This window comes from Chelmon rostratus, chromosome 5 (genome assembly GCF_017976325.1).
Source record: "Chelmon rostratus isolate fCheRos1 chromosome 5, fCheRos1.pri, whole genome shotgun sequence".
Lineage (NCBI taxonomy): Eukaryota > Metazoa > Chordata > Actinopteri > Chaetodontiformes > Chaetodontidae > Chelmon > Chelmon rostratus.
In genome coordinates, this window is record NC_055662.1 from 7984634 (window position 1) to 8012215 (window position 27582).

The following is a 27582-nucleotide window of genomic DNA, read 5'->3' on the forward strand; positions in this document are numbered from 1 at the left end:
GACATGACACAACTGTTCTCACACAGCTGCATCCACCCATCATCAGCGTCTATTTAACAGTAGGGTTTAAACACTACAATCTCTTGTTTGTTTTCATCTCCTGAATAAGTTTTATTTGTGCGCCCAAAGCACGATAAAATAAGCGTATCTAAAATAGCTCCAGTGACAGTACAGAACTATGTCCGTCTAGTCTCATCTGCACCCTGAGCAGGGTGAGTCAGCACCATGGGAAGTGGAAACATCCACACACACACACACACACACACACATCAAGCAGCTGACTCTTAAACAGGGCTATGATCTCATCCCCATTCCCATATAACACCCTAAACGACACACCAAAATACAAACACACAGGAACCGTTTCCCTTACCATCATCTGTCTCTTTAACTGAAAATACGTCCATAAAACTCTATAATTCACATCGCTTTACTTTACAATTCACACTCTGTTAGGCTAATAAGGTATTTAGCTGATCATTAGTGGATTTTAAATAGCCAATTAAAAGCATAGAGCAGCTTTAGCATCCTGCTGTCTGATTCATGGACACTCTGACAATACGCCTGGTTGCAGGTAATCATAAACTGGCTGCTGGTGCATCGAGCCTGTCATCCTTCATTTGCAGGGTAACAAGGTTTATATTGATGAAAATTTATTCCACAAAGTTAAGAGTTACACGTAGTGGTTTCAGGTGTCAATATACGTACAATATGAGTAGCATTAGCTTCTCACGTCAGTGGTATCATTTAGTACTTGTGCTTCTTATAGTTAAAGGATAACTTTCGTTTTTTACAACCTGGACCTTATTTGTAGCATTAAATACGCCCATTTACTCCCCCAGACAACTTTGGTGGCATTTGGAGTCGTCTTGAAGAAATTAGCCCCAGAGGAGCGGCGCGTATATCTGTATAATGCGAGTACTCGGGGCATCCGTGCGCAGCCTCTATATAACACATAATCTGCGGCGAGACTCGTTCATATTCCAATATTTTGTTATGATATGCTGGTGCTATTCCCCTCTGAGCCCGTGGTGGCATGTTATCAACATCCGGCGTCTCTAGACAACTACCTCTGACGTGGATGATGTCATTACCGAACGCCGGGTGCTGCAAGCAGCGAGCCACAACACGGCCGACTCTGCGGCGGTCGGCTACGAATACGCAATAACGAACCATAGCTGTGCCAAATGACAGCTAAACTGGCCGACCGCCGGCTCAGAGGGGAATAGCACCAGCATATCATAACAAAATATTGGAATATGAACGAGTCTCGCCGCAGATTATGCGTTATATAGAGGCTGCGCATGGATGCCCCGAGTACTCGCACTATATGGATATACGCGCCGCTCCTCTGGGGCTAATTTCTTCAAGACGAATCCAAATGCCACCAAAGTTGTCTGGGTGAGTAAATGGTCGTATTTAATGCTACATATAAGGTCCAGGTTGTAAAAAACGAAAGTTATCCTTTAAGACTACATTATCCATGATGCCTTCTTTTCATTTCTTCTGGCAGCAGCTTTTTTGTGTCTACCTGAAGAAAACAAACATGTCGAAACTAATTTTTCCATCGGCCTTTCACTCGCTCCCTTAGCTAAAATTGCACTGAACGCTGAGATTGTTGTTTTGCAGAGGACAATGGTGGACATCCCACCATGTTACAGACAGTATTAAATGCAGTTTAACAGCAGGCAACGACATTGACAGGCTTCTTCACTGATCGTTTATGGTGATTTGATTATTATCTGAAATTAATGTGGAAATAATGTATTCACATACCACATTAATTGCCTTTCACCAGTACAAATTTGTCAGTAGATACATGGACATTTCTGTTGCCAAGGTTACTGGGCAGCTTCAGTGTCTATTGGCCATCCAGCCACACTCAGATTAATCAAATTTGGCTTGTGCAAATTAATTCATCCTTAGTATCACCTTTAATTTTCTCAAGTAAAGGTACAATATGAGCTGGATTAGGAATGAAAGTTTGCATTAGGTCATGTGCTCACAGGATCATGACCTGGACCAGATGAGTGCTAACTAAGATTTAGAGTAATCCCTCTATTATACCTGCTCAGTAAAGCATAATCCAAGATACATTAGGTCGATTAAATGCAAATTTGAACCGAAACTTTGGCTCTTAAATCCTTCTCCAAGTCTTTTTGTGACCAGAGAGAAAGAGGCTGCGAGAAGATTTACAGATTAAAGAAAGAAAGAATAGAAAATCAGTTTTAGTGACTAAAAAATGAGCAGGGGATGAGAGCCAAGCCAGCATTACAGTACATGAAAGAGATGTGCAAATACAGACTCACACAGATAATAACATGCAAATACAAATGCAGACGAAACCTTTATGAGCACAATTGCAAGCAGGTGCATAGTGAGCAATGCTGCATCATTTTTATTGCTAAATAAAGGGAAGAGAAAGGCCAGCTGAGGCCGCAGACTGCAGGTCTAAAGCTAGATGTTAGTAGGATAAGACGTGATGATGTTTGCTGAAGAGGAGCAGGGGAATAACTGAGATGCCACTCTTGACAAATGACCTTTTTAAACGAAGGACTGGAATGGTATTAGCTGTCAGGGAGGCTTCAGCTTCACCTACAAAGCAGTGGAGCTCAACCTTTTTAGCTCCAAACAAATGAGCTGTCTGCCAGCGACCACCTGCTGCAGGCATAAATGAAGAACTGGTCTGCACTTTGACAGATATTGACTTTTTTACTATTTTAACTTCATAAATTACTGAGGGAAGGCAGCCCTTGTTTGTTCCACCTTATTTGTCACCTTCGAATAAATATATATGATTCATGCTTCACTGAAGCAGCTGGAGTCACCTGACTTGTTCAACGGCACCTCATAATAGCTGTTAAGGGGCTGGGAGAGCTTTTTAAATTCATCTTCCCCATTTCAGTCTAAACCAGTGACAGTACCCACAAGGCCACTTTTCAAGCCCCTATCTGTTACTGCTCAGATACAGTATCACTCCTACAATATGCATGAAAACACAGCAATCGCAGCAAGCATACTGTGGATAAGACCAGAGTGACTTTGGGGAATCACATCTATGTGACAGGAATACTATGATCTGAATCACAAATGACAGCAGTGAACACACATTTCTTTCTTTGACAGACATCATACAGAGCACTCATTAGAGTGAAGTAGTCCTAAAGCAATTAGTCAATCAATCAATAAGCTGATGGAAAATTATTAAGAATACTTTTGCTAAGCCACTGGTCTGAGGATTTCCTGCTTTTCTCTGTCATAAATTACATACATCTTTGAGGTTTGGACTGTTGATCAAAGAAGACAAAAAGCAATTAGAAGATTTCTCAGATTCTGAGAAGATTTCTGACTATTTTTCCAATGATAGGGACAAAATGATTAATTGAAAAAATAAAAGACAGATTAGTCTAAAATAAAATAATGATTAGCTGCTCTAAACCAAAGCTTAGATTGAATTAACACAGCAGTGCATGTAATTCTCCGAGATGTCTTATTCCATCTTACTTTGCCTGATTTTACTTATCACATTATCATTTGTAGTCTTGAAATGCTGTAATTGTGATCAATCTTACCATTTATCGTAAAAGCACCTTGTAACTTTGTTTAAAAGGTGCTGCAAAAGTAAAGTTTAATATCATTATCAATAACTATATGAGGTTACAATAGGCGATTGAATGGTGGTAACTGCCAGAATAAGCCTGGTAGTTCACTACAACTGCTTAAGTAACCTGACATCACGGAGGAAGTCAGAGATCCTCTTGTTACATAACACCAAAGAGGCACATAAGGAAAACACTCAACTGCAATTAACAGCCAAAGCCAGAAGTAGTTTTCAGACATGCAGTCCACTTAATCATTCACTGTTGCGTAAAACATAACGATTCAGCATATATGGAATAAATAACAATGAATAAGAAAAAAAATGTCATGCAAGTGGACAATACAAAGGTCTTATACAAGCAGAAAAAACTACATCTATGGAGTGTTTTGCAAACTCATCTGTTTGAAGAAGATTTACTGACAATTATGTTTGCTTCTGATCCGTCACCACGTATATCTTTGGCTCTGTACATCTACACAAATCTCAATCCAAGGGTGTCAACAGTGCTGGACTATTTTGTAGTATCCAACTTGCTCATTTCTTATTAAAGCTAGCATACAACAGACTGTAAATATCCTCAGTCCGAAACAATCCTGCGCAGCGAGATAACTTTACTGTATCTGATGTCAGATGACTCCTGTCAGTGGATTGCGACATTAATGAGATTAACTTAATGGTTCTGATGAAGAGTGCAGGCAACGTTAACACCAGACAGGGGAAACTAAAATTGGTTTAAGAGATTAGCTACAGGGTCAGGCAGGCTAGCTTGTGTAATGTGTGTTCAGACCAGACAGTTGGTGTTAACATGGGCTACGAGCAAACCTGTTTCTCTCATCTTTGGCTGCGTGTCTGTTTAATTCACTGTTAGATACGTGAGATACGTTTAACACCTATATGATCAAATAACTAAATTAAAGCAAAAGTCCGGATCAAAAGGATTGAAGTCGGTGTATGTGTGTTTTGCATAGAGGAGGATCAAACTGTTTGCCCTCTATTTTCTGGTACAGAGCTTGGTAAGCAAGACAGCTGCAGACAAAGTAGCTGTGCAGAGAAACACAACGAGTCAGACCACACAAGCACAGACACATGCAGAGAAAGACGCTGCATCCGTTCACCGTCAGTACAAAGCAACAGTCCCATCTAATCCTCCTAGTTCTGTGAAGAGGCAGCTCAAACCAGCCAGAGATTTTACGGATTAGCAGGATACACTTCTGAGTACAGCCACAGGGAAATTTCACTTTCACCACAATGCTGTACAACATGACCACCATCATCATTTTAAGCCTGGGAAGCTATGGCACTAGTGCTTAGAGTGGTGGCTGTTATGATTTACCACCTGGAGAGTATTGATATACAGGCAGGATGCTTTCATGAATGTTCCAGGGAAGACATAATGATCAGTTCTGTCTAGTTCTTTACAGCAGCAGATTACTGGATTCACTGAAGCAACCAAACTATTCCTCTTGGTACTGAAGGTTTAGTTCATTCAATGCCACAAGGGACTTCTACAAAAGCTCCGACTGCACATCTTCAAACTGATATAAGTAGGACGTCCTTCACGGACAAAAGACACCTTGGTTTTTCCTCTGCAATATGATGCAATTTATTCATCATAAGTGCAAAACTATTTTAAAAGATTTGGATTAACTTCTTTAATTAAACTCTTCCAACACAATGGAGTCTTCTGTGTGTTCGCTGGTACTGAAAGTCCCTACATGACATTGGTCTCAGTAAAGTAAGATGTAAAATGTCTTAACTCGGTCCAAAGACCTTGGACAGCTACCAAAAATAATGTCAGTGAAACTACTGTAAGATTTTGGGCCAGGAAAAGGACCTTTATTTAAGAGAATTATTCTTTCTCACAGATCACTATATTGATGAAGGTAATTAAATGACACCCTCTCACATTTAATAGAGATGTACAAAGATGACCCTTTGGCACGTAAACATGACATGATTTAATAGCTTTTATGATCTGTGTCATCACGTGTGATATCATTAAGATGCTTTTTTTGGGCTAAAGTTGTCTGTTGATGCATTTTATATTATTATCAAAATAATGTGAATTTATCAAAAAATGTCTGAATATAAAACAGGGATAGAGGAACAAAGATGCACTTGTCACCTCATCTACCTGCATCAGAACCACCCTGACAAATTCATGCTTTCCAAAATCAAGTAATTGTGGCCAGCAGAGAAACTTTAAACCTGAAGGACCTGATATTTTTCAGGTCCTAAGCAGCTATATCACACCAGTCAACAAAGAGCATTTTACAGAGTAGGTCTGGCTCAGACATCCTTTCCCTTTAAGCCAACAATAGCACCACTGAGATTTGTGTTATTCCAAGATTACAGCAGATCAGATCAGATAACGGGTTAACAAGAACAAAGCGTCTGAGCACGGCCAATCAAATTTCATTTCCCACGCAACATCAGAAACCCTAGTTACAATAGCGGCCAGTCAGGAGGGGCCATGCTGCGAGAGACATCATGCACAAACAGCCATAAGAAGAATCCAGGGGGGGAATGATGGATGCGTCAAAAACAAAATAAGCATGGTAATCAGTGGTGGAAGAACAGTGAGATGGAAAAGAGACGCAGTGCACATACAGAAACTCCTTTAGACTGACACTGAGCATTTGTGTTAGTCTTCACCCATAAACTTTTACCCACAGATTTTGCTCTAGTGCTGAAATGGATATATAAACAGGCACTAGATGCTGTCAAGATTGAGCTCAAAGACACAAGCAGCTGCTGTGACAGCCCACTAACCATCATACAAAGGTCACGTTCTCCTCGCACAAGTGAGGAAGAAAGCTAAAGTTACAGTGTTGGTGTTTTATTTAATGTACTAGGCTTTTTGACCTAATTGCGAAATTTTAAAGCATAAGTAGGGATTCAAACAGGAGCAGACTGGCGTGGTCCTCTGCTCTCCTTTCAAACAGGACAGAGTCAGAAAGGAAAAGGAAGACAGAGAAAAATAATACCAGGGTTTTCTATCCATGGCAGTATTCTGATAGCTAGGGAGTCATTAAGGGTCCTCATAAGAGCTAATTAGCTTTGATTTTTCTCCACAAACACATCCTTAATGGATTCTTTGGGAAACCCACATTACTGTATGTCATCGTTTTGGAGAGCAGGCTAGGAAATTGACCTATTTATGAAACTCTCCCACAAACACTGAGAGGAAAAGGAAAGCAAAGACATCCTCCCTCTTATATCATCAGGGCTGTACTTCCAGGAATAAGTCTGAGCCTGGCAGGGGGGGCATCCCAGTGAAGGCGCACCCTCGCCAGGCAGAGACAGACGACACAGCCAGAGGTGGCAATTAGGATGATGAATGTAGTCCACACTCACACTGCAACTCATGTTAACTGAGTTCATTCTTGAGACTATTTACACGATACAAAAGGAAAGGAGCCACAATAGCTCAAATATTTATTGACCTGTAGAAAGTTAACATCTTCGTGGATGGTTGATGGTTGTTGACTCAGCAAATGTTTGTCCAGGAGCTGAGATTTCTTCCATTATAGAAATCTCAGCTCTTTTTACTCTATTGTGGATTAGACAGTAGATTGATTAATAAATTGGAACAATGGGGTTAGGGGGGTTCCCTTGAACTGGGTGAAAAGCTATTTGAGAAACAGGCAGCAATATGTAAAGATGGGAGACTGTTCGTCAGAATGTCTAAATATTGTATGTGGTGTCCCCCAGGGGTCAGTGTTGGGACCGAAACTCTTTGTACTATATATTAATGACATCTGTAATGTGCCCAGTTTAGCTAATTGTATTTTATTTGCAGATGACACAAATATTTTTTGTTCTGGTGAGAGTTTGCAGCAACTTTTGGATGTCATCACTTCAGTGTTAAAGGAAATCAAAAAATGGTTTGATAAGAATAAACTTTCACTAAATCTGAACAAAACAAAAATCATGTTATTTGGAAATTGTAAAATACACGATCAAATACAGGTACAAATAGATGGTGTAAACATTGAAAGAGTACATGAAAATAAATTCCTGGGAGTGATAATAGATGACAAAATTTGTTGGAAACCTCACATCAAACATATTAAATCTAAACTATCTCGCAGCATCTCAGTTCTGGTTAAAGCAAAGCATGTCCTAGATCATAAATCACTCTATATGCTGTACAATTCACTAATTCTTCCTTATTTACAGTACTGTACAGAGACATGGGGAAATACATACAAAACTGCACTTCAGCCACTGTTCATACTACAGAAAAGAGCAATGAGAATTATTCACAGGGTTGATTATGGGGCACACACCAATGACTTATTCTGGAAGTCTAAAACTTTAAAACTGTTTGATTTGGTGGAACATAAAACAGCCCAAGTTTTATATAAAGCAAGGAACTATCTGCTACCAAGAAATATTCAGAGAATGTTTCATGAAAGAGAGCAAGGTTATGATTTAAGAGGGAAATCAAATCTAAAGGTTGGCAGAGCTCGCACAACAAGGAAAAGTTTCTGTATCACCATTTGTGGAGTAAAACTGTGGAATCATTTGAGCACTGAAATCAAAAACAGTTCGAGTATAATTCTGTTTAAAAAAAGACATAAAGAAATGATTCTCCTGAGATACATTGTATAATTTACACAAGGTGTTTACTTGCCAATTGGAAATGATACATAGTGTTATGAAAATTAATCATTATATTAATTATTATTATTATTAAATTATTAGTAACGAAATTAATTAGAACATATTAAAAGTTAGGTTATAGGGGTAGGATTAGATAAGTTTATACTTCTTCCTACTCCCTTTCGCTCATGTAAACTATGTTGCTTATGAGATGTGACTGTTTTCTGGATTGCTTTTTGTTTTTGTTTTTTGTTTTTTTTTAATGTGCACTTATTTCCTTATGAATCCTTTTGATTATTATTATTTATATAGGTACTATGTATATATTGCTATGTATGTATGCATGTATACATGTATGCTTTTATTTTTATTTTTTTGTTGTTTACGTGATCGAAATAAAGTTATAAAGTTAAAGTTAAAGAAAAGTCCACGTTATTCCCCATTAATCAGAACTTCAAGCACGAACAGTGTCTGACAGATTTAGTTTTGATTCAGTCACGCTGGATGAGATGAACCCAATGCACTGACCAAGTTTACAAGGTCCATATGATGAAGATAATTCTTTGTCTCTTAAGAGCAAAAAGCTAAGCTGCTAACCGTGCTGCTGGTATGGATGCAGAACAATACCACCTTCAGAATACAGTGATGATTTGACCAAAATTGACTCTTTTTTTTAATGTGTGACCTGACATGCCCATTCTGCACTTTTTGGTCATTTGCAGCCACGTCAAATGGTGTCTCTCAGAGTTGGGACCTGCTTTACATTGAAATGTAGTAATTTAACTACCATTGAAACAGTTGCTATAAACTAAACACATCTAGCGTGATGCTTGCAGCCAATGGTGGAGGAATACTCTTTTTTTGTTGTTCTCTAGTTGCTCCTTGCTTTCTTTAATCTGATGCTGCCATGATGGGTAAACTGAGTTTATAACAAAGCTTTGAAAAGATTTTAATAGTTAAGCATGTATAACCTTGACATGATTACGTGGTTGAAGGACACAAGCCAAAGATCACAGACTAGCGATGTGCCATAACATATTGCTGACAATTTTACTGGTAAAATTTTTGACATGATAAAAGAAGGAGCACCTGAGTGAGCACGAGGGGAGCCAAAAATCAAAAATCCCATGACAACTCGACAGCTAATGTGAGTTCTAAAGCAAAAATATTTTTCAGTATTTTGCATTTTGTCATCAAGAATATCGTTTTTGCAGAAATATCCTGAAATATTGTGATATTAATTTAGGGCCATATTACCCACAGACATTTAGCTGCCTGTTGGTTTTGATTACCCAGCCTGCTTTCAATGCTAATGATTCTACAGCACAGTCACTGTGAACTTCATTTCATTTATCCTCTATTCACACAGCCTCCGTTGCTCTCTCGTCTCCTGCACCAGTGGCACTGTAGCTGTCTGACTGTTGAGTTACAGCTTAGTGCTCCGAGTGTGAGTGTGTGTGTGTGTGCGTGCTGCTAACCGAATGAAAAGAGCTTTGTTTGTTGCACACATTCACAATCTCACAGCAGTGTCAAATAAAGCCTGACAACAAGAGTGGGAGAGCTGAAAAGGAGGAATGCCGAAACAGAACAACCTCGACCGCCTCTCGGGACTTTGGGTTTGTCTCACGTCGCCGCTTACAGCTCGGAAAATTGCCACTCATTAAGCAGTTATTCTTCGTCTAACAGGAAGATACAGTGTGTCAAAAATATCGAGACAGATAAGAAGGGGAGAAAAAAAGGAAGCAACGAGGAAATGACTGTGTCACAGTTTACTGAGCCACGTATTCAGGGTGGAAATTTCCCACCGACGCCAGCCAAGTGCTGGGAAGTTTGTCAAACCGGACTCAACTGCAGGTTGAGATGACACAATTTAAAGGTATTAAATTCAACCACTTCTAAACATTAGCCTTTCCTAGCACATTTCCTTATCTGTGACGGCACCGTAAAACAACACAATATGTTTTTTTGTGTGATGCTAATGCACAGATAATAAGAACTAGAGCTCACAGCCACAGCAGCAGCTCCACCAGGCTGTAAAACAGATTTCACAGCAATCACTCAAATGGCTGTCAGTTATTTCACTCTGTCCTGAACTACGCACCGGCCAATGCTGCCACCCCTAAAGCTCTGCTGATAGCACACCTATAAGAGATGAGTGGCATCAAAAGTGTGTTGTGGCAGGCACATGCCCAGCTGGCCCATGTGGAAGCCAAATACCAATAAGGACGCCTTAATAAACAAACAAATAATAATATATGTCATCAAAGTCAGTATGCCAATTGCTTCTTTATTGTAATTATTTTATGTTCAGCTAAAAAACTGAATCTGCCATATATACATATACGGTGGGAACTGATGTCTATGCACTTGTTGATACAGTGAAATGTGAAGTCTTATTGATCCCTTTAGGAAAATGCTACCATCTGTATGTCTCTTCACAGGTCAAAAGTCTGGGCCAGCTACGAAGCATCACTGCCGAAGCGGGAAGAGATTCAGTTTATTGAAACGCTCGCTTTTAAAAGTGCTGTGTGGACATCGATAAATTACCACACTGATGTTGAGTCATTAGTCGATTGCACCATCGATCGCTGTTCTCCACTGACCTCTGTGGTGCATCGTGAGATTCCAGGTTTGCTTCGGTGGGAGCACTTTTCCTCTAGAGCAAGCTGAGCTGAAGCTTTTCACCTGCATGTGCACCTGAGCACAAGCAGTTAACGCACAAGTCAATCCCTCGAACTACCTGTGCGTCCTCGGCGAGCTAAAGCTGAACACATGACCGTGATCTCAGCTTCCCCAAAGGCTTAGAGACAGTTCCCCCCCCCTCGCCCGTTTCTCCGCCTGAACTTGAAGAGCTTACGCTGTAGACGGTTGTGTAACAGCGGACCGGCGTGGTGCCACCGCTAACAGGTATTAGAGCTAGCTGACATCCAGCCACAGCGGGAGGAATGTGACAGGCAGTAGCTAATTGCTGGAAATGCAAATAAGGACATTTACAGCAGATTAGTTTGATTTTCATGAGAAATCATGCACAGATGAGAACTTTCTGCTTCTGCCGTAACGAGCTGCTGATGATTAATAATGGTCTGCATGACACAGATATGATTTTATTATGTATCTGAGCTTCGTGTTAGCATTAACACAGGGTCACTTAGAATTATTTGGCGTTACAGCTGTGACTAATGATTGACTAATCGCTGCTGCACTATTGGACAAACAAAAATGATTCTGAGTTGTACTAGATTTGAGCGCTAAATTCAACTTTATTGAGTGTGCGGGACTGAGTGAGCATGATTAATCAAGTATAACTGAACCCCTGCTGCATGTCTCGGCTCACATAAACACAAATACTACACGAGCTGTGTTAAGACACAACGTCATGAGGCGAACGTGTTGCTTCCAAAGCTGCAGTTCTCCTCTTCCAGACATCACGTTCCTCTCTCTGCGCTGACTCTGTCTTTCTCACTGCTCTCCTCTTCCTCTCTTTCCAGCCTTCTTTCCATCCCTAATGCTTTCCCCTCCCACCCACCCACCCCTAAGCTGCACTACATCCCTGCTCCCTTCCTCTCTCTCCTGCTTCTCCTCCATCCACGTGCACTGCAGTGTAATACGTCTTTCCTCTGCCCACTTGCGCCTCTATGATCATCTTCCTCCCTCCTTCCATCCGTCTCCTCTCTCTGCTCCCGTGCTGTTGCACGCTCAAATATCCAACTAATATGGACTGCAGATGGTTACAGCCAGATCACCTCAAAACCAAGGCAGCACATGGCGGCCCAGCATCTTACTAAGAGACTTTATGTTGGTTTTTGCTTTGTCACCCATCTGTAGCGTGTAGGAAATACCATACCAGCATTGCTTCTATTGTACCAGCTTATGTCTACTTCCAACAGAGAAAACGTGTCCTCTTAGTGCTCTGTCGAAGTACTTCAACAGCAAAACGCATCCCAACAGAACCACAAGAGCAATTATTGGTTCAATGCTTTTCTCAAGGGCGGCTAAATGCTACTTACACAGGAAGCGGAACAGAGTGTTGACCCAGCAAGCTTCTGGTCACGGCTGGTTTGACCCACACATGGCTTCAGGTGGGCCAGGTTTGTAGGGTTGTAAAGCTGTTCAAACTGGTTGCTTACAGTAAATAAAAATCTTTCCGCTAGAGTGGTGTATAGGTGTTACAGGTGACTCGTCCGCTCCCAAGTGGAACATAATGAGAGTCCATGAATGAGAGTGTAGCCATAATCAGGACTGCAGGACAGAACAGAAATAGAAATTGATGTTGTATGTGACATCATCAACCTGAGGAGGTCAATCATGTTGTCATGTTGCTTATTACCAATGCAGTACAGGGTGGATTAGTCCTGCTGATGTAGGCTACTTTTTCATTTGCCAGGATGTCTCATAATGCCAAATGCTGGTTCAGCTTGTCCATATAACATCAAACTGGTATAAGTTCGAACACTGGGCCGCACCTGCAAAACCACAAACCAATCCTACACCAAGAACACCAACTTAAAGTAGCATAACTGCCTTTTTTCCTGCCTTTCATATGTATAATGTATATAAGCCATATTTTAAGAGTCATCTTATGGTGTTGTGCTTGAACGCACCATCCTCTTGGGTTGTATATTAGCTTGTCTTGTCTCTGTGCCACACGGTATCAGTATCAGTTCTGTTTAACATATACATAAATGGATCAATTGCGACTTACTGTAAGCAGTAACACGCATCAAATCGAAAAATCAATTAATCAGTTCAAAGTTGTAATGTCAGCCATAGGAAAGGTTCACTATGAGGCGAGTCTCTGCTAAGCTGAATGTTTCCACCAGTAACTCTGGAAGTGCAAAGGCAGCAGAGAATCAGTCTGTGGAGCCAAATAACGAGGAGCCAGTGATGCATTCAGCTCAACTTCCAACTAGAAGGATTTATATTTATGAGGCATTCAACTACAATCAAAGGACTGAGATGTGTTCTGAAATTTGGTGAATTTGCTGCACTTGCTTGAAAATTATTGCCTCTCCCTTCATATTTCTATTTCTGGTTCAGCAGCTGAACTACCAGTCACCATGTAATTACCAGACCGTTGTCCAGCTCCACACAGCAGCACAGTGAGAATGTCCACAGTATATTGATAGTATCCCAGCAGCTCTCAGTCCTCTTTCAAAGTCAGACAAATGAGCACAAAATACATTCATCTGCTGCAGCAATAAACACAAACACACACACACACACACACACACACACACACACACACACACACACACACACACACACACACACTCTGTTTGCTTTTAATAAGTGAAGCAGGTCGAGAGCCATGAAAGGAACAAAACTACCACAACAAGCTAGAGGGCAAGAGCTGTTTGTGTGTTTATGTGTGTGTGTGTATGTGTGTCAATACTGTGTGACTCCTACAGCTGTACGTCCACCGTGCACATATTTGTTTTCCTTTCACAAACACAAATTATGGTCTGGTCCTTGCCCTTGGAGTCAGAATCACAAAGCCGGCAGTGGAAGAAATTTTGAGATCTTTTATGTAGTTAAAAACAGAGAACCAGAAAGTGCAAACGTACAGCAAAAAAGAAAGAAAGAAAGAAGTAAAAGTATCAGCATATCTGATTATCATTTTAGCTAGACCGATATATCAGCTTGGCTGATTTTTTGGGATTTATGTGAAGTATGAATTAATATGAATGGAAAGTACAAGTACCTCACAATTTTACTTTAGTGCAGTACTCGAATAAATGTACTTTGTTACATTCAGAGCAAAAGCATTCATAGCGTTTCCTGTGACTGGAAACAGAAAAGCACCCCGATCATTTTCCTGAGGAACGCAGAGAACCTTGACAGTACTTTCACAAAGCATCAACACCACGAGGAGGTTCATGACGAGGCCAAACCACCGAAGCCCCGCAAGAGCTACACGTGAGCTCAGCTGGCTGTGAAGACACGACGACACACTGTCAGATGACTCATATCAGCGCTTCTGCCATTTAAGAGGTGATATGTCTAAATGCTCTTTATAAAAGAGATTAACCAGCGCCTTTCAGGTCACAGACTCACTTTGAAACAAGACAGCAGTGATCATGAACATACTTACTTTCTTATTTCAGCCAATCCTGATATAGCAGCTGTTTGTGTGTTGTTAAGCAACACAGATCTTACCATTTAACAAGAGGGTATCTTTGTATGGATCCTTTCCATAATGTTATCAAGCACTTATCGTTACAATCTGAGCCTGTCAGTGGCAAAAACAAACACTTTTAGTGGCTGTACTACAGTCTGATGGTGAGCACACACCCGGAGGGATTAAATTGCAGCGTGTTTTGCGTCTGCTGGCTGCTGTGCTCTCATTCAATACTGAAAAAACTTGTTTTGTGGTCTCCATTAGTCACTTGGACACAAAAACATGACTAGAATTCCTCCCGTTTGGGACACTGAAGTCTTCCTGGACGCGTAGACCTGCACAACTGCACGCACGACGTCTCTTTCCTTGATTGAAAATGAAATGACCGAATAATTCAACAGCATGGTCGAGGACATAATTTTATTTGTTTATTTTGTAATTTGTCGGTCTGCAGGTCTTTTAAAAGACGTTTATGTTAAATTATTTTAGTAGCATGTCTCTCATTGTATTGTTTTTCCCTCTTATGGACATAATGCGCAAAAACAGATATCTGAATGGTTTGAATCTGTGTGTTTTTTAAGAAGGACTAACAAAACTTTGTTATTGGCCTTTTGATTGGCCAGTTTTGGCAGCCCTCCTACTCGCTGATGATGCCTCACTCCTCTCCCGTTTCACGCCTTTCCTGGTCCCGCCTGCAACGTCTTCGTCGGGGTCTGATGTAAATCACCTTGGTGCTGTACTGTCGTCAATCTGGCCTCCATCAGCCTTAGAGGCTGTGTTCGGATCCTGATCCGCCCCTGTTCACTAGGAGGCTGCTGAGCCCGGTTCCCTCGCCCGTGGTGTAAGCACCAACAATTCCCTGGTGCTCTGAGCTACCCAATCCAGGCAGAATCAGTCAGCTAATAGAGCCAATAGCTGCATGGCTAACCAGCTAAGAGCAGCTAGTATTTAAGCCATACATGACTACAGAAGGATAGAATAGTATAGTTAAAATACTGTGAGCAGCAGTGAGCAGTTACTCTGGTGATATGCTGCCCCCTGTTTGTTTGGCGTGACCTTCACTGGGTCATCGTACACACTGTACCTTTAACCTGCAAATAAACAACACTTAGTGAGACACTTTTTAAAATGTCATGGTTGGAGACATTTATAGCATTAAAGGCATCAGAGGGAAAAAGACGGTCCAAGCTCTGAGTTTCACAAGCACAAGCCGTGTGGAACGCTTGTTTTTCTAAGTCTGAAGTAGCACAATAATAGAGAGTTTGGACAAAAAAGGCTTTTGGGATGTTGGCACGCCTTGAAAAGTTCTCAATATAACTATGTTGTTGAAATGTAATCCTTCAGCACTGGACAACCTTCAGAACAAGCCAACCAAAGCATTTAGGTGACACTTGTTCCACTGAGTGTAGCTGCAGATAACAGTGTTGAAAAGGTCTATTCAGGGAAACTGGCTGACACACAACAGGACCTGCATAATATCTGCATACAGCACTTTTACAAATCAGAGACTAAATCACAACACACACTAACACATAACCACACATGTGAAAACACACACAGAGAAAGTATGCACATCCGGCCTCTGCAGGGCCTGGTTACGTAACACAGAGAGACGCATTCCAAGATCGGGAACAGCAGCTGAACACTGAGAAGAGGCCCGTCGCCTGACACACTGAATCAGCTGCGGTTCAACAACATGTGCAGGACCACGGTGTCGAGGCTTTTTACATGTTATGCCATGTTCTCTGCACAGTACTCACTGGCCGGTGACGCTGACAGAGCCAGCACTGGTCTCATTAGAGAACATAAAAAAAGGGAAATCATGGAAGGGCTTCAAACAGTGCAAATGTGCTGCAAATGACATTCACTCTGGATGAATATGATGAGCCACTTTCTGTCAATCGGCAGAAAAATAACAGACAACTGTTATAGTTTAAGGGATAAGCAAAAATACAAACACTCACTGACTCCAAATTCTGAGTTGTTAGGATTTGCAAGGACACTGGATTTTGGATAGTTGGACAAAAAGGAAATCTGAAGATGGACAAAATGAGTTCTGGGAATTTGTGAAATCCTTGATACTACTACGCACTAAATGATCTGTTAAAAGAAAATAATAGAATATTACATACATTATGGTACTACACAATAGAGCTGACACTAACCATTATTATTATTATCAAAAAGCTCCACATTTAAGAAGCTGGAATCAAGAGAATATTTGGCATTTTTACTTGAAAAATTACTTCAACAATTAAGTTCATTACTCGATTAAGAGTAGGTGAATCATTGACTGCTTCAACTGTAGTGCACAGGAGGTCGAGACCATACAGTTAACGACACTGATGATCAGGCTGCTCAAAGTAGAGGCTGAAGTTTGCATTTTACATGACCAGCTTCACGTTTTAGGACCACCAGTCTGGACTCTGGCATTTAATTTGGCGGGACTGACCTTTAAGGTTTAGTGACGGAGCTGTTAGCGAACTAGGAGGAATCCAAACAAACACATCCGTGCTTATAAAAGGCACACTGATCTGACAACTGCAGTTCTGTTGGCACATCCTCGTCATTAAGTTCCAGATTTAAATCCCAGTGTGGCTTTTCACTCTTAAAAGCAACGACACAGTTTGGGCCCCGGTGTTGATTTGGGGTAATACTGTGACCTTAAACGTCGCTCTAAGCCTGTAATCTCACCCTTGATCTCTTTCCGCCTTCAGTCGGTGATTTCAATGAATTTCTTCTTGCCCGGATGGAAGGATGATTTTGTGTCAAGGTCTTTGCTGACATAAAACAGCGGCAGCCATTTAAATATTCCTTTATTGTACATCTATCAGGCATTTTTCAGGGTTAATCTCTGCAAGAAATCTTCACTATGTTGTTTTGTTGTGGAATCACATCAGTTCGCGCTATCAACCACCTACTTGCCGACTACTTCCTGAACTGATGCAGGTGTATGAGAAGAGAAAAAAAAGAATTTGCAAAAATTATTCTCAACTTGTCGGCTGCTTAAACTTCACAGGTCCAGGCCTGCTGCTAGTACTACTATTGGTAGAAGGAGTACTGCTGCTGCTATAAGTACTACCCACAACTTTTACTTGCAGCTGTTACTGCAATTATTGCTTGCCACTCAGGTAAAGATAATAACAAAACGCATCTTTAGTATTATCTCCCTGGCTACCTATCTTCAGGCAGTGACTCACTGCGAAGTCAGAGCTGGGTGATATTTATCAGATTATGTTATTGACATATGTTTTGCTTTATTGGTAATAGTGACAGCTGGCAGGGGAGAGAGGCCTCGAGCTAGAATGGAACCCAGACTGCTGAAGTCAGGACTCGGCCTTGAAAGATGGTACACACTCCATCGGGTGAGCTACCAGGGTGCCCCGAGAACTAGGTGGTAATTATACTGCAGAGGTAAGCAGCCTGAGGTAAGCAGGATGCCAAAATGTTGACACTGTAAACAAGTCTGACTCAAGTTCTGGAGATCAGAGAGCAAGGCATAAAAGGAGTTTACATAAGAGACAGATAACCATGTATTGAAGGCTGTCCTCCCCTCCCCTCTCCGCCTGAGATTATCAGACCGTCTCTAACAACACGGGGTCAGTTAGGTAAGTAGACCACCTACTATTGTATATTAACCTACATGTTGTACCAGCGTAGATTCTTACTGTCTAATGTCAAATACAGTAAAAGACCAGCAGTCCAGAAATAAATAACTGTTGCATGCATACTTATGTGAAAGATAGAGTAGAAAAAGCAACCCCTTTGAAAACACCACAAAATGCAAACTACATCACTCAGAGACACTACTAAAGGATTATTAGATGATTACACTAGTGATTCACAGAGGGAGGAGGCTTTTCATACTCATTTATATATGAAGCAAAACTTACAGGCTAGTGCTGTGGACATGACATGACGGTAATACTGCTGTCCAGGCCAGCAGGCCAGTCTGCATCCCCACCACACTGCATGTGATGCGCCTCAAGACAGTGACGAGCATACATCAAGCAGAATACATCGGGAAGTACAGTCAGTCACCCTTCAAAATAAGAGCCTGGGTGTGTGCCGTGTGGGGAAAAAATGCCAATATAAATATAGCCACCAACACTCACTTCAAAATAGTCAAATAAACTAATATCCGTTGGTATACAAAAATAATATATGGCTATAAATATATACTAAGAGCTATATTGTATTTCCTGAGGGTAATAAGTAGGCCTAGGTTCATATTGTAATATATACTTATTGTGGTATATGAAATAATAGCTTAAGTAATTTACTTCCCATGATGTTGCTGGATTCCCTAAAATGACGCCATTGTTGCTTATGAAGACAAGTTTTTGACTTCCTTGTTTTAACACTATCACATTTTTTGCAAAAAAATAAAACTATTGTTCGATTTTTTACATAAAAAGACGCGACTATCACATAAAAAATAATATGTTACTTTGACATCTTCTTATCCCTCTGTGTTTTACTTAGAAAAACATCCCATTGTTTTGTCTTTACTGTTTATGATTTGTTTTGCAAGTATGCCTTTAATAGTTCAAAAATGTTCCCTTCACTTTATTATTCGAGTAGATGCAAAAAACTCATCAGTGTCAAATGAAGACGTTCATTCGTGTTAATATTGTTGACCAACAAGTCTTTTTCAACCTTCAACTACGTTTCAAACGCTTGCCGACGCGACCGAGCTTTTATTTTGGTAAATTTCGGCGGAAGTCACATGTCTTCACTCTGTGGGCCTTGACGCTGGTTGTGTACCGCGGTGATGTCTTCTAGCAATATCGGGTCAATATGGTGATCACACAGGGGTGCGGGCCGCTGCTGTGGCAACGTTAAACCGGTCCAGTTCGCCATGAACGAAAAGTGACTGTTTTTATTGTCTAATCGTGTGTTTCCAGCCAGTGTCCACGGCATTTTATCCTGCACATAACGTCAAGTGATGAGACACCGATGGCATGTCAAACCGCTGCCATCCTTTGTGCCACTGCGAAAAAAAACAAACACACAACACCAACAACCAAGCTAGCACCGTCCATCCTCTCGGACGTTTAGCGATAAACACGCCTGTCAGGTTGGAAGACGACATGGCAGCAGGGGGTGGAAAACATCGGTTGAAAGCCGAGGCTGCGTCTTTCCCGTTATAACCGACCGAGGCATCATTTTTCAGTCTCCGACGCGATGCTGCCGAACGGATCCGTTTCTCCTTCTGCCCGTCTGTTCTCACCCGGCTCCGACCAAGCAGCCGCAACAAAATCAAGATTAAACACACTCACCTTGGCGCAGTTGGTCGGCAGCAGGTCTGTTTTCGACGCAAAGCATGGGCAGCGGCGGACAGGGCTGCTCGGTGCTAGTCCTCGGCGGGTGGGAACATTGTTTTCTCTGTGAGAGACTGCAGGGCAGACAGCGGCGCTGCAGCGCCGGATGGGCAGGGCCGGAGCGGCACGTCAGCCTGAGGTCACAGATTGGTCCCAGACCGGATTATCTAACCCTGGGTGGGACCGCAGCCGCTCATTAGATCCGTCACCTCGGCCAGGGACCCAAATCAGCTTCACTGACTGGAAAAGTGCACATGCGGGAACTTACAGCAATTATGTAACGATCTTATTCTGCATATTGAATTCAAGATTTTATTTGTACAGCACAATTTCACACAGTTTCAGTGTTCAGTTCCTTTTGCAAGCAAATAAAACAATGGAGCGATTATTTGCGTGTGTGTGCAAATATTTCTCCACATATATGATATCTTAGTTTGGCATAGTGCCACACTTTCCCTAAAAAAAAACACAGAGCAAAACGGTGTTTGTTAGTGCATTGACTCATCAACAGAGACAGGCATGTCGTCCAAAACTGTCTTTAATCGCTGTCTTTTTTTCCCCACAGGTTAAGTGAATCTGAAGCAGGACCTGCGCTGGGTCAGGCACGCACTTCGGCACACTTAAATGTCCCTTTTGTCCTTGTATAGGCTGAGCTCCATCTGCTGGTTATCTGGTGTTACTGCATTCACCAAAGAGCATGATGGATGCATAGTGGGGGCCTGCATTTTTGTCATCAACTCAAGACGCTACTTGTTTGTTGATTCCTTTTACACTTGTGAAATCTCCAAAGCCTTTGCAAAGCTCTGTGTACATCGTGCACACGAGGTCATTTCACGTAAAAAAAAATAAACAAATGACTCCTTATGGAATCTGTTTTATCCTCCCTTAAACAGACAGACTCTCTGTCACACTTGTACATTTGTTTGGATATTTCTTTAGGCAATGATCACACATCAGTGCTGGGATACTGACACGGACTGAATTGGGTCATCAAAACTCTTGCCCTGCAGTGAGCTTACCTTGTACATAATGAAAAGAATACATATTTTCTATATTTTTGCAAACAAACCTAAGTCGGATGTAATCTCAACCACCCACTAAAGCAGATGTGGTCTTACTGTTGCAGTATGAATACAGACCGTGAAAGCGGGCCTCACGATTCTCCTGATTTCTTGGGTTTTAAGCAGGAGGTGTCAGAAAAGTTACCTTTTCCAAATTCCACTAATTAACCCTGATAAGGCACACCTGTGAAGTGAAAATCGTTTCAGGTGACTACCTCTTGAAGCTCATTGAGAGAATGCCAAGAGTGTGCAAAGCCGTAATCAGAGCAAAGGGTGGCTATTTTGAAGAAACTAGAATATAAAACATGTTTTCAGTTATTTCACCTTTTTTGTTAAGTACATAACTCCACATGTGTTCATTCATAGTTTTGATGCCTTCAGTGAGAATCTACAATGTAAATAGTCATGGAAATAAAGAAAACGCGTTGAATGAGAAGGTGTGTCCAAACTTTTGGCCTGTACTGTACATTCTAAAAATGCACAGTACATATATATATATAATGTTTAAAAAAAATTCAACTGTGTGTGTGTGTGTACATTATACACAGAAAGTGTATATAAATAAAGTTACCTTAGAAGAATGGTTCAGTTTCTCAACGGAAACTTTTTGAAGGTAGGATACGGATAATAAAATACATATAAAATATAAAATAATATATACTTGGTATATACACTTATATACTTTTATTTTATATTCCTTTTTATTTTCCATTTGTTGTTTTTCTGTGTCTCTTGTATTCTTCATTGTTGCTATTATTGCTGTCTGTAACAACATACTTTCCCAGACATGATATCAAGAAATTTATATCTTATCATATCTTATCTTATCAGAGTATGATTTTTTTTTGCCACTAGATGGCACCACCTGATTAGAAAATCAAAGTTGTCTCTAAGCTGCTCAGCTAAAAGTGAAAGACACTGACGAAAACAGAGACACATTCATAGTGGTAGTGGTGTAATTTAGATTAAACGTTTTAGTGTGTAACATGAAAATATAAATTTGTAGCACTGACTATGTTGTTTCAATTAAAAGACTTTTTCTGAACATGTGTTGTATGACGAACCCAGCCCTGTTCCTTCCACTTGTTTCCAATCAACCTGCTCAGAAGAGAGAGCTGTGATGGACCATCGTAACAAGTTAAAATAATTGCACTGCACATACTCCAGCAGCCTCACTACCAGTCCAAGCCTCATCCCCAGGTGCCCAGCTACCAAACCCAGCCTCATCCCCAGGTGCCCAGCAACCAGCCGCAGCCTCATCCCCAGGTGCCCAGCTGCCAGCTCCAGCCTCAGCCCCAGGTGCCCAGCAACAATTTTGGTTCTGGAGATACTACCCAGACCGAAGCTTCACCCAGCACGGGGGATTCAACAGGGTCAGTTTACATAGCACTCATTTGTTATTCATTGTAGTTCATTTCTAAGTTTGTTTAGCTCATGGTTTTTTGTATTTTTAGAGTGAGTGGGGGCAAAGGAAGCTTTGGCTACAACCACAACTTGAGCATAAGGCATAGACTGAAGGGTAAGTAGTATAAAGTCAGTTCCTGCTCATAAGCTGCAAAGGCATTTAGGTTATGCCTTTTCATTTTGCTTGCTGCAAGGTTAAACCCACAAATGACTACTGACTGATCTCTCATTTCAGATCTTGGTGGTTTTTCAGCTGATGGACCCCATTCAGTTAAGTGTTTGTACCATGGCTGCCTTTGAGAAATAAAATGCATTTTGTACTGCATTGGTGTGGAATCCAACTTATTTATATTGACATTCAAAGGGATGTTGTCCCGAATGCAGACTATTTCATCTGATATCTTGAAGAGTTGTCATTTATTGATCGCAAACAGTGTTTTCCACATGCTGTGGCGCTATGAATGGCTCAAGGTAAACATAACTTATGGGCCAGAGTCCATCAAATGTTCATACAGTGTTTCTGAAAAGTGGCAAGGGGCTGTCTTTACCTCAATTGCAGATGATACTGAGCTTTTATTTGAAGCAGGCTTACCACACAGACCCTAACTGTAGCTGACTTTAAATGTACTTGTGTTTCTAATGTTTAATGTTTCAAAATCTTCTGATTTGCTCCTCTTTGCCCTGTGAGTTGTTACAGCACTATACAGCACTAGCTTTTATATTCTATTTGAAATTACAAGCCCTGTAACATGTCAGAGGAAAGTTTTATCTTAATGGTTTCAATATTTGCAGGAAGGTGTTTCAAATTTACTGACTTGCACTGCTCCACTATGGCACTTCAAATGTAGCTACTGCCATCTTGTGGAACTTCTACATTATGGCAAGAGTTTTGGTGAGAAATTTTCATGCACACCCACAGTAACTGGAATAGGACAATAATACTTCAAATGAGTAATCCTGAACACCAAAGAGCTAAATGGCAAGATTGTAATTGATTTATTGAAGTAAAGCAATCAAAATGTACAATATATAACAGGCACCAGATTTTTGTCCACCTTAGTATTTTTCTCCCAGCCTGTATTTTCTTCTGCCAACCACACCCCCCAGCCATCGTTTGAGACTGAACTTTAATCTGACTACCGGCTCTTGTTTGAAGAAGTACGTACTTCTGTCATAAACATAACTTTCTGGAGTGTTGTAGACTATCTTTATGTATGTGCCCTGTTCCCTATGATTCTGTTGTAGAGTCAATTGGCTTCAATTGGCTTTCATGAAGGAAGAAAAATGGTAGCACCACAGGAATCCAGCCAATGGATGAATACTAATTTAACTGTAAAATAAATTCTTTACAGAACAGTAAACATACTGCTGTGTCTTTGTGTTGCGTCTTTTCTGCCAAGACACAGATGTCTAATTTCTCATATAAGTAACACATTTTACTGAAAATGTACTTTTCCAATGATTTAGTTTATCCCCCAGTCCATTACATACCAAAGCTCTGGAATACACTACCTATTGGCATCAGGGATATATTTAAAAGAAAGTTAAAAACGTATCTCTTCACTTTAGTCTTTCACTAGCTATGCCTTTCCTGACACAGGCTTGAAACCTTTTTATCTTCCATCTTGTTTTGGGAATTCTCTCTATAAAATGTTTTTTAACCCCCACAGCACCACAACACAGTGGTTTATTCCGGGCCAGCTGTGCCCGACAGAGATAATACCCATAGTGAACCCACAGTGAGACGTTCCAAGGTGGGATCAAACAGGCTTATTTCAGTCAATCAAGACTAGATGTCCATCGGGAAATTGGGAGGCTACATCATGCCTGTATGCTTCAGAGGCCTAGGTGCTGATTGCTGTTGTATGAACACAAGGCAAAATACTTTCAGGGTTCTCACCTATAAAGTCTCAAATGGCTGAGCGCCACATTAATAGGGGAATAATTGGAGTGTGGAGGTCTTTAATGCTTCTCTTTTTGACCTTATTTTTAAGCATTTTTATTATTATCATCGAGTGGGGTTTACTCTCCATCTAATTTGACATTAATTCTCTATCCTTGTTTCTATGTTCATTCTTTCTTTGTTCTAAAGCACTCTGAGCTGCAATTTTTGTCTGAAAGGTGCAATACAAATGCAGTTTATTATTATTAAATTCTTAGTGGTAGCAGTAAAGCAAACAGACCCAAGAGAAGCAGGCAAACACAAGAGAAAATATGCAACATGACTGAGGTGCAGAATGCATGCATTCGTCATCATAACAAGCAAAATGCCAAAATCAGAACACTGTGTAAGGCTTTTTGAGGCAAATAAACAAGAACTCATGCACATTATTCTATCCGTGTGAAGTTTTCCTTATTTCATCTGCAATTGAGCCAAAATTAGTGTCATTTTGCGCAGTTCATACACATGATCTTCCTTCTGTATTTTTGTCTGTCATTTGGCCAAAAGACATGGATAGTTTTTGATAGTTTAGAAATCTCATTGGTTTCATTTTTATTTGCACAGACCAAAATGATATCACTTTGTCTCAGTCTTTAAAACATGGACAATGTATTCTCATGATATCACATGTTTCCTCGATGCATTGGTGGAGGTGGAACAATGAAGAGTAATTGATGCTATTTTAAATTAAGGGTTTTTTGAACACCTGTATATCGTAATGAGGTGCCATACAAATGAACCCTGTCTAATTGCCTCCACCTGTTTCCAATCAACCATTGAGGAAGAGAGAGCTGTGATTGGCTGTCATGACTACTTAAAGTAATTCCTCTCCAGGTAGCCTACTACTGCAGAAGGAAGACAGAGTTTTAGTTGTGTTGGGTCAGCTGGAGTCAGATAGAGGCATTTCAGTTTGCATTTGATCTTTTTTCAGCCTGTGACCATGGACCATTTTCTACGGTAACTTCTGAGTGTTCTTCCTGTGCGAAGTGTGATTTATAATGTGTGAAATGACAGCTTGTTGGATAAACATCTTTCTTTTCTTTTTTTTTTCAGTGTGGCGCTCCTATGGCTGCTGCTTATTGGAGAGCTTCATGCAAGTGCTAAATGTAAGATGACATGCAATGCAATATTTAAGTTTTTGAAGGAAGTTGACTAAAGTTAACTACTCACAGAGCATATTGAAGGTCTTGAACATGTAGTTGTAAGGCAGGTATTGATATTCTGTTTTAACGAAAATACAGAATACTTTTATAATCTTGTTGGATGATCAACAGCTTTCAATTATGGATTTGAACCTGGCATTTGGGATATGAGGTACCAGGTGCCTAGCTACCCGGCCCAGCCCCAGCCTCAGGTGCCTAGCTACCCGGCCCAGCCCCAGCCTCAGGTGCCTAGCTACCCGGCCCAGCCCCAGCCTCAGGTGCCTAGCTACCCGGCCCAGCCCCAGCCTCAGGTGCCTAGCTACCCGGCCCAGCCCCAGCCTCAGGTGCCTAGCTACCCGGCCAAGCCCCAGCCTCAGGTGCCTAGCTACCCGGCCAAGCCCCAGCCTCAGGTGCCTAGCTACCCGGCCAAGCCCCAGCCTCAGGTGCCTAGCTACCCGGCCAAGCCCCAGCCTCAGGTGCCTAGCTACCTGGCCAAGCCCCAGCCTCAGGTGCCTAGCTACCAGCCCCAGCTGCCTAGCTACCAGCCCCAGCTGCCCAGCTACCCGGCCAAGCCGCAGCCCCAGCTGCCTAGCTACCAGCCCCAGCTGCCCAGCTACCCGGCCAAGCCGCAGCCCCAGCTGCCTAGCTACCAGCCCCAGCTGCCCAGCTACCCGGCCAAGCCGCAGCCCCAGCTGCCTAGCTACCAGCCCAAATCGAAATTTCATCCAAGGTCAAAGGCACCTTACCAGCCTGTAGTCCAGCAGCCCCAGGTGCCTAGCTACCCGGCCAAGCGTCAGCCCCAGCCCCAGGTGCCAAGCTACCCGGCCAAGCGTCAGCCCCAGCCCCAGGTGCCAAGCTACCCGGCCAAGCGTCAGCCCCAGCCCCAGGTGCCTAGCTACCCGGCCAAGCGTCAGCCCCAGCCCCAGGTGCCTAGCTACCCGGCCAAGCGTCAGCCCCAGCCCCAGGTGCCTAGCTACCCGGCCAAGCGTCAGCCCCAGCCCCAGGTGCCTAGCTACCCGGCCAAGCGTCAGCCCCAGCCCCAGGTGCCAAGCTACCCGGCCAAGCGTCAGCCCCAGCCCCAGCCCCAGGTGCCTAGCTACCCGGCCAAGCGTCAGCCCCAGCCCCAGCCCCAGGTGCCTAGCTACCCGGCCAAGCGTCAGCCCCAGCCCCAGGTGCCTAGCTACCCGGCCAAGCGTCAGCCCCAGCCCCAGGTGCCTAGCTACCCGGCCAAGCGTCAGCCCCAGCCCCAGGTGCCAAGCTACCCGGCCAAGCGTCAGCCCCAGCCCCAGCCCCAGGTGCCTAGCTACCCGGCCAAGCGTCAGCCCCAGCCCCAGGTGCCAAGCTACCCGGCCAAGCGTCAGCCCCAGCCACAGGTGCCCAGCGACCCGGCCAAGCCACAGCCCCAGGTGCCCAGAGATTTGGCTGCAACTTGGGCATAGCTTGAAGGGTAAGCATAGTTTTGCTCCTGCTCATAAGTTGTAACTTAAGGTTAAATCACTAATTACAGACCTTTCATTTCAGACGTTTGCTGTTCAACTGATGGACCTCATTTACTTAACTACTACCATGGCTGCCTTTTTAAAGCTTTAAGAATTGCTGTCTTACTGCCACTTAAAACCAATCACTGACCTCATTTCAGGTGTTTGACCAGATGGGCATCATTAAAGCTTGTACCATGGAAGTATTAGAAAAATAAATGCATTTTGTACTACAGTATGAGTTTCTTTTTTCCATTAAAACAAAGTTGTCCTCTGTACCATGCCTGTTAAGGTCTCAGCTTTTGGGGGCCCATTTTAAAAAGCAAATTTCCCAAGGATTGATCTATGGAGGCTTTTTTTTTTTTTTTTTTTTACCCCCCCTGCATGCACAATTAGCTGGACTTCATTGGGCAAATTGTTTAACATGCACTGCGAAATATACACTGCCATTTGAACCCACATTTTTAAAACTGGACTTGTTTTTGGACCACACACTTGACACCAGGATGGTAGGTCCAGCTATGGGACACATTTGATTTGCAGACATGAGGCCACTGCTCATGTTACTCTGGTCTTACACAAATTTTAGACAAACCATGACTAAGAGTTCCTGCTCCATATTATATCGGTGCCATCAGGAAATTGTGCTTGAAGCATTCTTAGCTGAGATTTCTGTCTTGACCATATCCAGTTTACCTTGCAAGTTGAAATATGGTTTAAGTTTCCCACAATACCAGTGTTTAATGGAGATCGTATGTAAACTAAGTTCAGTTGAACAAAAAGGGCAGCGGATGCACGAAGTCATGCAGGCATGCCTGCTGAGTTTTCCAATTTCCTACTTTCACTATAGTCCCTGAATGCAACATAAGAGCCGCCCCGCTCAACCGGATTTCAGCCGGTCGGT

General features: G+C 42.1%; 1 protein-coding gene across 4 annotated transcripts in view; it reads right to left on the reverse strand.

Annotated features, from left to right (window-relative positions):
• Positions 1-19700, reverse strand: part of rusc2 (RUN and SH3 domain containing 2) — a 41492-nt gene extending 21792 nt beyond the window's left edge. For 3 of the 4 annotated variants that reach the window (XM_041937369.1, XM_041937368.1, XM_041937366.1), the window contains exon 1: positions 19610-19700. The gene's annotated coding sequence lies outside the window, so the exon portion shown is untranslated. Of the gene's footprint in view, positions 1-18220; positions 18294-19609 lie in introns of those variants that run through there. The other variant, XM_041937367.1, reaches the window with a different exon arrangement.
• Between the last annotated feature and the right edge of the window lie 7882 nt (positions 19701-27582).